Here is a 12,411-nt window from a genome sequence, read left to right as displayed (position 1 = left end):
CTTGGGGTCGACGGCGGGCGGGGGCGGGCTCTAAAACAACCGGAAGTGGACGATGTGACGTCGCATCGTGATTCAGAAACTGAAGGCGGAGCTTAGCCCCGCTCGCTCGGCGAACGAGTTGAGGAGGAAAAGCATGGCTAGGGAAGAGGGTAACTTGTAATCGCTTGTAGCTCCCTTATTACCTAACACATCACTTAAATTGTGGTGCGGATGTTCTACTTAAGCTGTACCCTACGCGTCTACAAAATTTGTTCGAACCGTTTCAGGGGCCCTTTAAAAAATTGGCAAGTGCAAGTTGTCATAAGCTAGTGCAAGACAGTGGTAATTGGCGATCGTTGGGAGAGACCTTGGTTTTTCAGTGGTCATAAAGATAGACTGATGATGGCGATGATAATTTACATGACAGTGCGCAAACATCAACCGCGCAGTTAGAGACACTAATTGCAATATGCAGTAACAGTACTTCGTTAAAGGGCCCAAGGAATTGATACCTTGTCGTCTACTGGGCGGGATACGTTCACTGCGGTACTATATGATCAAGCTATAGTTGTCATTACGAAAGGCATTAGCATTCAATAAAAGTGACCAACGGGGGGAGGTGGGGGTGGGGTAGGCCGTCGGTAGTGCCGGAGCAGCATAAGTTAACGCGCTCACTCGTTTGGACGCGCCAACGTTTGATTTCCGTACGCCTTCGGTTGGATTTACCGTGGACGCTCCAAACAAATTGTTTTGTGTGCTTTGACAGTTCTTGCTTGGTTTCTTTTGCTCAAGTTGTTAATACCTTTCGAAGGGAAGCTAGCGTGACAGGCGGCACATCAAGCGTTGAACACTTATCAAAAGACTCCGGTGCCATTTTGCCTCCGAAGAAGGCCTAAGACGTGCGGTGGTCTCGCTAGTAAGAAAACTCTACAGAACATACTAACATATAACACAATATTAGTAGCTCAGTGGTGAAAGTTACGCATCGTTTATAATATGCCCAGTAAATAACAATCTTCATCATCATCATCATCAGCCAGTTTTATGTCCACTGCTGCACGAAGGTCTCTCCCTGCGATCTCCAACTACCCCTGTCCTGCACCAACGAATTCTAACTAGCGCCCGCGAATTTCCCGATTTCGTCGCTCCACATGCCTTCTGCCATCCTCGACTGCGTTTCCCTACTGTTGGTACCCATATTGTAACCCTAATGGTCCAACGGTTATCTCACCAGCGCATTACATGACCTGCCCAGCTGGATTTAGAATAACAGTTTAGAATAACAGAATTAGAATATCGGCTATACCTGTTCGCTCTCTGATCCAAACCGCTCTTTCTGTCTCTCAACGTTGTGCCTAGCAATCTTCGTTCCATCGTTCTTTGCGCGGTCCTTAACCTGTTCTCACGCATTTTTTTCAGTCTCCAAGTCTGTGCCCCATATGTCACCACTCGTAAAATGCACTGGTTGTACACCTTCCTTTTCGAAGATAATGGTAAGCTTCCAGTCAGAAGCTGACAATGTCTTCCGTATGCAATCCAACCCATTTTTATTCTTCTATGTATTTCCTTCTCATCCTCAGGGTTCCCTGTGATTAATTGACCTAGGTAAACGTACTCCTTCACAGACTCTAGAGGCTGACTGGCGATCTCGAACTCTTGTTCCCTTGCCCGGCTATTCATCATTATCTTTGTCTTCTGCATATTAATCTTCAACCTCAATCTTACGCTCTCTATGTTAAGGTCCTCACTCATTTGTTGTAACACATCTGCAATGTTGCTGACTAGAACAATGTCATCGGCAAACCGAAGGTTGCTGAGATATTCGCCGTCATTTTTACTCCTAAGCCTTCCCACTCTAATAGATTGAATGCTTCTTCCAAGCACGCAGTGAATAGCGTTGGAGAAATTGTGTCTCCCTATCCGACCTTTTTCTTTATAGGTATCGTTCTGCTTTTATTGTGTAGAAATAAGGTAACGGTGGGACCTCTGCAGATATTTTCGAAGGTATTTACGTCAGCGGTCTGTACTTCTTGATTACGTAATGCCTCTATGACTGCTGGTATCTCTGCTGAATCAAATGCGTTTTCGAAATCTATGAAACCCATATACAGAAGCTTTTTGTACTCTGCGGATTTCTCGATTACCTGATTAATAACACGGATATGATCCATTGTAGAGTGTCCCTTCCTGAAGCCAGCCTGTTGCCTTGGTTGACTATAGTCCAGTGTTGCCCTTATGCTATTGGATATTATTTTGGTAAATATTTTATATAATACTGGGAGTAAGCTATTGGGCCTATGAGTTTTCAATTCTTTAACGTCTCCTTTTTTGTGGATTAGTATACCATATACATTCGTCCAGTTTTCTGGGACCCTTGCAGTCAATAGACACTTCGTATAATGAGCCGCCAGTTTTCCAAGCATTAGGTCTCCTCCATCTTTGATTAAATCGACTGTTATTCCACGCTCTGCTGCGGCTTTTCCTCGTTTCATGTCTTGCAAGGCCCTTCTCACCGTATCGCAAGTTATAGGAGGGATTTCTGTATCCTGTTCATTACTGTTTCGAATGGAGTTATCCTGAGTCATCTGGGTACTGTACAGGTCAGTATAGGATTCTTCCGCTGTTTTTACTAAACCTTCGAGACAGCTGATATTACCCTCCTTATATTTCAATGCATACATCTTGGTTTGTCCTATGCGAAGTTTCCTCCTCACTTATTTCAGCCTGCGTCCATATTTTGCGGCTTCTTCAGTCTTCCACGCGTTCTAGTTTCGAATATCACTTATTTTCGCCTTGTTGATCTGTTTGGACAGTTTTGCGAATTCTATCTTATCTCTTGAGTTCGACATTTTAATTCTTTGTCGTTTCTTTATTAGGTCCTTTGTTACTTGGGAGAGCTTGCCTACTGGTTGCCTTGGTGCCTTGCCTCCCACTTCAATTGCTGTCTCTGAAGTCAGCCTAGTTACGGTTTCATTCATTACCTCTGTGTCATCTTGACCTCTTTGTTCTAAGGCTGCATATTTGATTGCAAGTAACAGCCTGGATTTGTGTGCTTTTACCCTTACTGCCTCTAGGTTGACCTGTTTGTTCTTGACCCATTTTGCTCTTTCTTCAAACCGAGGTGAATGCTAGCCTTCACTAACCTATGATCACTGCACTTTACCCTACGTATGATTGCTACATGCTACACTATGCTGGGAACAGCAGAAAGTATGAAATCAATTTCATTTCTTGTATTACCATTAGGGCTTTTGCAGGTCCACTTTCTGTTTCTATGCTTCCTGAAAAAGGTGTTCATTATTCGAAGCTTATTCCTTTCAGGGAATTCTAGCAGCATCTCTCCTCTAGTGTTCCTAGAATTGACGCCGTAGTTGCCAATTGCTTGTTCACCAGCCTGCTTTTTCCCACTTCTGCATTGAAGTCGCCCATTACTGCAGTATACTGAATTTGCACCTTTTTTATCGCCAACTCAACAGCTTCAGAAAAGTGATCTACATCATCATCTTCGTGACTGGATCTTGGAGCGCAGGCTTGTACTACATTTAATCTATGCCTCTTATTAAGTTTCATTACGGCTACAGCTACCTTCTCATTAATGCTGTAGAATTCGTCAATGTTGCCCACTATGGCTATATAGATTAGGTATCCTACCCCGTATTGCTTCTGATCTGGGAGATTTCTATAGCAGAGGACATGTCCGTTATTCAGCAATGTATTAGCCTCACCACTTCTTCTAATCTCACTAAGGCCGATGATATCCCAAAAAATGTCTTATAGTTCCTCAAAAAGTCCTGCTAAGCTAGCCTCACTCGACAGAGTTCGGCAATTAAAGGTTTACAAGGTCAGGTTCTATTGGCAGCCTGTCCGGACTCAGATTTTCTTAGCACCCTCTGCTGCGTTAAAATTCTGACCACCGCCTTGGTCAGGTGCTCCGCAGCTGCTGGGGAATGAGGGTCATGGGTTAATTGTACGAATCGTTAAGGAAGTGGTGGCCGAATAATGCACCAGGGAGGCCAATTCCGGTTCTGGTGAAGGAGTGTCTTTGTTGAAGCTTAGTGGGCCTTCCTAATTTGGTTGTGTCCGGATTGGTATAGCCCACTCGCTCTCGGCATCTTTTGCCGGTGTCAGGCGTCACTCCACTCTAAACCTGCAGATGTAGTGCAATGTAGCAGGTGAATTTCAAACTAACCAACGTCAAATTAAAACGAAAACTTATACAAGGATTAGAACTTCCGACTATGGCAACCGAGCATTAGACTTAGCTCAGTCAGATAATCCAGTTGGCGACGAGGCTACTTTATCGCCGACAAGCACAGCTCAAAGTGCCCGTACGTGCCTACAAACTCCTTTGATTTATCCGTGATATATGTGTTGTCCTGATTGCGATGGGTAACTTAATAAAGAACGATTTCTAAGCGGTTCTGGTCTTGTAGTACCGGAATCTCACGTGCGCAGGCAGGCGTGAACTCGGCTAGGCAATCCGTACAGGCGTACCAACGACCCTTCATAGTTGCGAATACAGGCTCGTGATCTACAGGAGTACGAACGCAAACCCGCGAAAACCATTATAAGTGCAAATGTAGAAGAAATAAATGGACGCGAAGTACTACCTTTTTTTCCCTTGTTTTTTACTTGATTAAAATATCTAAGTGAGCTTTGCAACGGTTGTCATTACGTTATTTTTTCTATTGTTTGTGACATACTGCAAGCTTTCTCATCAGTTTTTTCGCTTCCTTTAGCGTTACATATTTCGGGGGAGCGGGCGAGGCATCTAGCTAGAAAGTCAGCGCGAGGCATGTCGGTTTAGTCAATTTAAGTCAATTTAGTATATCTCAACTGCCTGAAAACATGCTTGAATTATTCGTGGTATACGGGTTTGGCTGATTGCGGCAGGTGGCACGGCATAGTATTTCTCAATGGTTCTATCGTCGTGGTTTCAGAGTCTCCCGTACGCAAGCGGCTATGAACGCGGTTATATACACGATATATTTTAAATGAAGTTGAACAGGACTTAAAAGTAGTGTGAAAAAAAAATGAAAATAAGAAAACGAAAAAACTTTCAGCGCTTACCGCGAATTCCCTAGTCGCGTATGGAGGGAGATACACCAAACAGTTCACGGTCTCGGCTGCCTGTCTCATGCATCGGAGAAGTCTTTGCGAATGAGACGGAACTGGTACTGCAGCGCCGCGCAAGGCGGAGACGTCGGATGAGAGGAGGGATAACAGCATTGCTATCTATTTTGCAAGTAAGGAAACGTTAAGAAAACAGCGGGACTACTTGCAGCTACGGTGTACAAGAGGCGCGCTTCATAGCCAACAAAATTTGTCTGCGAATAAAGCTTGACATTTCCTGCCCATACCGGGCGTGAACCAGACCATACGCACACCAGCATGAAGGATCGCACGTGTGCTTTTATTGTGCGTGCGCTCAGCCCTACCCGAAAAGGCAGAATGCAGCACTTCTACCACCACCGAGGCAGTTGAGCTTTGATGCACACTTCCTCTGCTGCGCTTCGTCTTTCTTGCAGCGAAGCGCACTGCACATGTATAAGGAGATGCTCGCATCCTGGGTGCGCAATCCCTGCATGTGCCACCATGCACCGTCAGCGGAACATCATTATGGATTCCTTTAGCGGTGCAATTTGCTCTTTAGAAACGAGATGGCGCTTTCTGCGGCGCACCACGCGTTGCTTTAGCGAATGCGAACAAATGGGGGCTCATTGCCAATCAGTCTGCAGTGCTTCTGCGCTCCATTCATGGTGGAAAATGTGTAGCGGGGGAGTGTATATTTGGCTGCGACTATAGTGACTGGCATTATAAACAATGGAATGAGTATGTGCGGTCAAGATCACGGACCGCTAATACAAAAGAATGCCTCTGTTACCCGCCCATTGCGATGCATGCCATTCCTCAAAGATGAAAATATTCACTCAACCGCCACCAGATCAACCTCGACCAGATCCACGTAACCACTCATCAGTCTTTATCATTCTGATCAGCTCATTGACCCCTTATTTGTCTGTGTCTGAACGACACATTCATGTGTTTCAGATATATTCACCTTCTGCAAGCGTCGGCGTTTATCCCGATGGGTAAGAGACTCGGCTTCAGAGCGTCACAACATAGAAATGCTTGCGCATTTAAACGTACATAGTGTAAAGCGTCAGTTTCCTCGGTTGTTCACTTTCGGAAATAAAATAAGTTTCGCGATATTCATGCAGCGGGCAGGAAACGGGGTAGCTTTAATTCTGCGGGCAGCAGTATTCCTCACGCAGGCCAAGCATGCTGTTTTCACGCAGTGGAAGAAACACTGTCGCTGGTTTGGTAGACATCGACGCGTCTTTTGTTACGAATGGGAATTCGCGAGGACGACTGTCTCCCCGAAGTTCAATGCTGACATCGCGAAGTGCCTTGAACGCTTTCACTCAGACGCTGATGACCCCACGCGTCAGCATCAGCCACACAGGAAGTCTTCCGGTAGTAATTCTATCCGCGGTAGCGAGAAACGTAGAATGCTTACCTTGTGTGTTATGGAATGATTAAAATGCAGGTACTTTTTTACGTACTGCTTCTCATTGCGCATTTAAGCGTACACACCTGGTGGACTCACCGTACACAGGCTGCCAGTATTGAGGCACCCGTCACCCGTGTATCGCACCGGCGACGCACTTGGGCTGGTGATGTCAGCTTGACGGAACACAGCTGCTTCCTTTGTAATCATACGCAGCCAACCAAAACCGGGCCTCCTCAACGCAGCACTATCATCGTTTGGTCCTGATGAGATCAGACCAGCTTACCCACATTCGATCACACTTGTTGCAAGCCAGCGGCACCACCTTTGTTCCAGGACCAGGCAAAGCAGTCATGGACACTATAAATCCAAAAAATGAATGGTGTGGCAATATGGCCCCCATATGCCGTATGTCATATAGCATAGTGTGGCATATAACATACATATACCTAACTATATGCAGAAACTCACCGTGACGCCAACACCGATTGCGAAAGTTCGCTTGGAGTGTCCGTATAATTGATATTGCCATAAAAGAATTACGGCAGAACTCATGTCATGATGACTGTCGACGATACTACCAAAGTAATCGAGTAATGTTGCGATAGACCGTATTCCTGAAGTCACGTTTATTTATTGCGTGTAGTGCCAATTGTGACACCTTCGTAGCTTCGGATACATGCCAGAGGCTTCGATATCGTACCGCTTTGCGATGACCCTTGCTTGCCAAGCTCTCCCGTAGACATGAAGGCTTGACGCCGGCGCAGTGACGATAGAATGACGGAGAAGGAATGATAGCGATTGGATGATAGGCCTATAACGACGACGGCTTCAGGATAAAGAGGTGATAATTATTAAATTATGACGAGCGTATACCGACGACAACATGACGACAACGACGTGACCATGAGATCGCTGTATGAAAAGAGTAGTGACGACGACGGTATAATGACAACTGGAAAAAGCGGAAATGACGACGACGGCACGACAAAGTATGCGCGATAGCCTATATGTTGCGACGACACAATCACGCCGATGGCATGACAATGCCGGCATAATCACGTTTGAATAATGACAGCATGACTACGTTAAGATAGCGTAGAGGGAATGACATTGATGAACCGACGACGGGGGTACGATGACTAGAGGCCGTATTTTTAGGCATTAAAGAAGCGCGTTTTAGGCGCCAAAAGTAGGCAGGCAAAACAACGTTTTAGGCCTCCAACGTCGTAAGCATAGGTACAATAAATTTTTATATAAATGCAAATAATTTCAAACGAAGACGAGCACGATCTCTATCTACGACAAGAAAACAAGAACTGTTAATGTTTATGATGTCACAAAGGCACCAACAGTTGAACATAGCCGTGAAATTGTCCCATAAAACTGCTGGACTAGTGATGATCAATTGCCTTAATTCAACAAGCACACTGTTCATATTCATGTTCAATGGCCACTGTCGCTTACTCGAGCGTCGCATATAGTGAAACAGGCATGAAAAAGAATAGTTAAAAGCTGGAAATACTGATTAAGAAAGCTCTACGTCATATTTGCCTGACGCAATTAATTTATTATACAAAAAACGGACAAATAATAAATGCAACAGAGACGACAATTTATTAAGCAATTAACATTTTCTTACAGGACGACTGTTTAGGTACAACTCTGGCAATTTTCCCATATACAATGGCACCCTCCAAATTGTACAGGCAAGAGATCCGAGCACTGCCAGATACAGTTCCGCCCATTTTGAAGGGCACGTTTGAAGAAATCTGTTTGGAAAGCACGCACAACGTAGTCTAAAAATCACTGTGAAAATTGTGAAAACAATAGCGAACTACCACCATATCCAGGTTTTTAGATTCAAAATTAGTGCCTCTTGTCACTGAGAATGAGCTTGTAGGCTGAGAAGGAACGCTCGACATCGCAGATGTTATCGGAGCGTAGTTGTACTAGGGAACATTCGACGGCTTAACCTACACTGGGATCCTAGAGTGCTCACCAGCAAGGCCTTCTAAAACTTCTTTAAAGACAGAAAATCCCTCGTTCTTGTCCAAGACAGATTGTAACTTCGCACCTGCCTTTTCGGCTACTGGACCTTCAAAAACGGCGGCGATTCTATGCTGAGCATGGAGAATTAGCGCAATGTTCATAATTAGAGTTTCTCCCGAACTTTCAAGCTTCTTGATAGTATTTGCGAGGAACGTGAAGTTGGCGCACCAGTAGGGCGATGTCTCCTTGGAGGCTATCCACAGAGAAGACAGCTTGAGCCTTTCTGACTGCAGCACTCTCGTCACCTGAAAAGCCGTTAATCACGCCCTTGATGTCCGAAAAGTAGCAGGTGTAATAATCAACAGCTTCTAGCCATGTTCCCCAACGTGTGACGATGGGCTCTGGCGGAAGGGATACGTCCGGCAACTTCTTGAACGAGTGCATGAGAGATGGTGCCTTCAGGAACGCGGCCTTGGCTGAAGCAATGAGCTCGTTGACGTCAATGAAGTGCTTCCTCAGTTCTTCACAAACACGGTGGAGGGCATGAGCTAGGCATGTGACATGCACCATCTACGGGTCGAAGGTCTTCAGAAAATGAGCTGCCTTGTGCATGTAGGCGGCGGCGTCTGTGTAGAGCAACAAAACCTTGGTGTCATCGATTCCTGCAGGGTACAGAACCTTCAGGGATTCGTTTACAAAGTATGCTATGGACTCCCCGTTTGTGCTCTCCAAAGGCTTCAAACACACAAGGAAAGCCCTTGTTTTCTTGTGTGCTGCAAGCTTCCCAGTTACAAAGTGAGGCACAAAGCGCCCCTTGACGTCTGTTGTTTCGTCTACGCAAATCAAAATGCAGGAGTCGCTAAGCTCTACTCTGATTCTTAACGTTTCTTCATACAAAGGCCGGAGGTAGCTCTTCTTCAACGTAGACTCAAACGGCACGCTGTGGTTACGATATTTCTGTAGGAATTGTTTCAGTACAAGATTTTCAATCTTGACCCAAGATATATTTGCAGCCACTATGGCCTCGCATAAATCGAGATTGAAAGCGTTCGTCCTGTTGTCCTTGAAGGCTGTTGTGAAAAACGACTGTTTGGATGTTGGCTTGTCGCGCTTAACCTTTGCCAGGTGACCTTCCGTCTTCTCATGCTGTGCCAGATGGTACTTTTTCTCGCAAGGAATCTGCGCAAATGCGTTAGGACTTCCTAAATACCAAGCGTGTATTCAGTATCACAGCATCAATAAAAGTGCTAAAATAATAAGCATGCTGACATGCTAGCACAATATAAAAGAATACGATAAACATCAATAAACATTCCAACTTTCACAGCGAAGTGCTCCAACCTCCCTGCCGCGTCCCATTTGATGGTAGAACTGCACTTCATCAGTGGGCTGCCATGCGCGTCATACGACCACACAGTACTTGAAGGGCAAGGAGAAGCTCAGCTTCCATGGACGTAATATTAATTTGACTCAGCACGGTGGCAAGTATTAAAGCAGCCCTGCAGTGGATAAGGCACCAGAATTCAGTCGGGTGCTAACTTGGTGTGGCGTACCTCGGTAATTCTTACTGGTATGCACATGTTATTTAGCCGTGCAGTTACCAGGTGGACCTCGTTTTAGCAAATGTTTAGAGCACAGCATAAAACAATCCTCCGTACAGCATCTCTTTGAAACATCGTCTTTCAGTATCAACCGATCAATTGGTCGTTCGATCAACAAATGTCTTAATGTTCACTTAACACAGCACACATGTACGGTACATAGAATTGTGACTCGCTACCACAAGGTTTCTAACACATTTTGTCCCAATAACCTCAATGGTACTGAATGTTTAGAACTTTATAAACAAAGCTAGTATGCAAAATAAGCAACGTTTGAACAAAAGCAGGCACCCAAAAGAGCGCTGTCTGCACTTTTCGAAACAATACAGGTGCCTCCTTCCTTTTCTTAGCGCAAGCGACAATGTAAACGTAGGCAACAACAGCGAATCCCGGCCATGACGGCTAGACGCCAACCAACGTGGCGCAATGAACGACTTCACAGTTCCGGAATCAAATGAAACGCTCACGGCACGTAGCAAACACGTCGGCTCAGTTTTTTCCCGCACGGTTCACAGAACACGGTCTCTCCGTTTATTCTGTAGCATGATGAGTCAAGGGTTCACTGTCGAATCAACACACTGCTGGGTGTCTTTCTTTTCGGCATTGCTGACAAGGACGGACCGCTAAAAGACCAGAAGAGAGGGATGGCCGGGTCGTAGGGAGCCAACATGCAAGCGCTGTTTTAAAGGAACACTAAAGGTTACCAGAAAGTCAAGTTAAAGAGGTAGAGCAATGTTCTAGAACGTCTAAGACGTCAATATAATCGCGAACAGAGTTTTAGTAAGCGAGAAATTGAGGTAAATGCATGACACTATTTGAGACTCCCCAACGACATTCCGGTACTAGCCTGATGACGAAAGCACTCCTCATAATTTGTGTTACTAATACGCAACTACTCGTATTAAAAATAACATTTCATTCGATTATAAGACGGAAGGAAATGCTACTTGACTGCGTCTATTCGATTCTAAGAAAAAATAACATTTTGACGTTACCCTTCAGTAGTATGGGTGGTCGAAAGGTTTCGTTTTCACTCGACTCTGCGCCGCGCACGCTTTGGAGTTTCGGTAGTTTCGTTATCGCGTCGTGCTGTGCGAGTTCTGCTGGCTCGGGAAACTTTCATTTGGAACAAGCAGCGAGAATGCCACGTCCATGTGATGTCCTGGGAAGCCCTCGTTGCTTTCCCGCTCCGGAGAGCCGGTGTCGAGGCCGCCGTCGTAGTACGCAACGACGCCGGCAGCGCGAGCCCTCAGCAGCAGGTCGCGCTCGTCAGTGCTCAAATCGCTGAAGTTGAGCCCAGCATCGCGAACCAATCTGTCGTTATCAGGGTACATTGCGACGAGCGTCGAAGTTTGCGTCATAGAATGAAGTATCAGCTTACAGTCGCGCGTTTCTCCTTCCGCTAGCCACCATACTCCCGCTTTCGCTCTGCTGTCGGCTCTGTCTTGGCTGTTTCTGGCTGCGCGTTTGCGTTTTGCGCAGAAAAGCCGTAGCGCCGTCTGCGGACGCCGTTTTACTGACTGACGGCGCAACGTCACTATGAGACCATGATGTCAGTACTCCTCCATCGCAGGGCGGGCGATTTGAACTGCGCTAGAGGTACGCGGACGCTTCAGAACGCATTTTCTCCTAAAATAAGTCTCTCCTTGGCACGAAACAAGCGTTTCGAGGTATCTGGGATGGTATTTCAACAGTCCACGTTGACTTAGTAGTAATCTTTAGTGTCCCTTTAAAGAGAGCTTGCATGTAGGCTCCCTTTAGCCGGGTCGAATCGCGTAGAGCCAATTTCTCCCCTGGCGGTGAACACCTTAAAGAGTAAATTATAAACAAAACAAAAGCCGCGTGCGCATCACATCTTTCTCCTTTTGCTCTTCGCTCTCCTTTCCTCTGACGGCTTTCCGCGATTTCGCATTTGCCAACCGCTCGCGCCATGCCAGCGCGGCGGCGTATGCTGGCCGGCGCGTCCCATTTCAGTGCTGCTAGAGGCTGTTTTCCGGGAGTTAGTTGAACTAGAGGACTAGGTTGAACATCATGAAGATGTTCCGAACAGTCAATGTTGCCGGGTAACATGAATAACGGTCTCAAGCTGCACTCAAAAGCGAAACTTGAGGCTAAATAGTGTTCATATAGCGCCGATTTTGTAAATAGGAATTTATAGGCATTCATAGGCATTTAGGCACAAACGCCGAAATAGGCATTTATGGGCACTATAAAAACACCATAAAAGCCCATCTTAATCTTTAATTCATGCTCATATATCGAAGTGGGGCGAAAGGAGCCCAAGGGTCAAAATCGGCATTCGCCTGAAATCTGGTCTCTAGGGATGAC

This window comes from Dermacentor variabilis, chromosome 4 (genome assembly GCF_050947875.1).
Source record: "Dermacentor variabilis isolate Ectoservices chromosome 4, ASM5094787v1, whole genome shotgun sequence".
In the NCBI taxonomy this organism is placed as follows: domain Eukaryota; kingdom Metazoa; phylum Arthropoda; class Arachnida; order Ixodida; family Ixodidae; genus Dermacentor; species Dermacentor variabilis.
Note: the sequence above shows the minus strand (reverse complement) of the source record.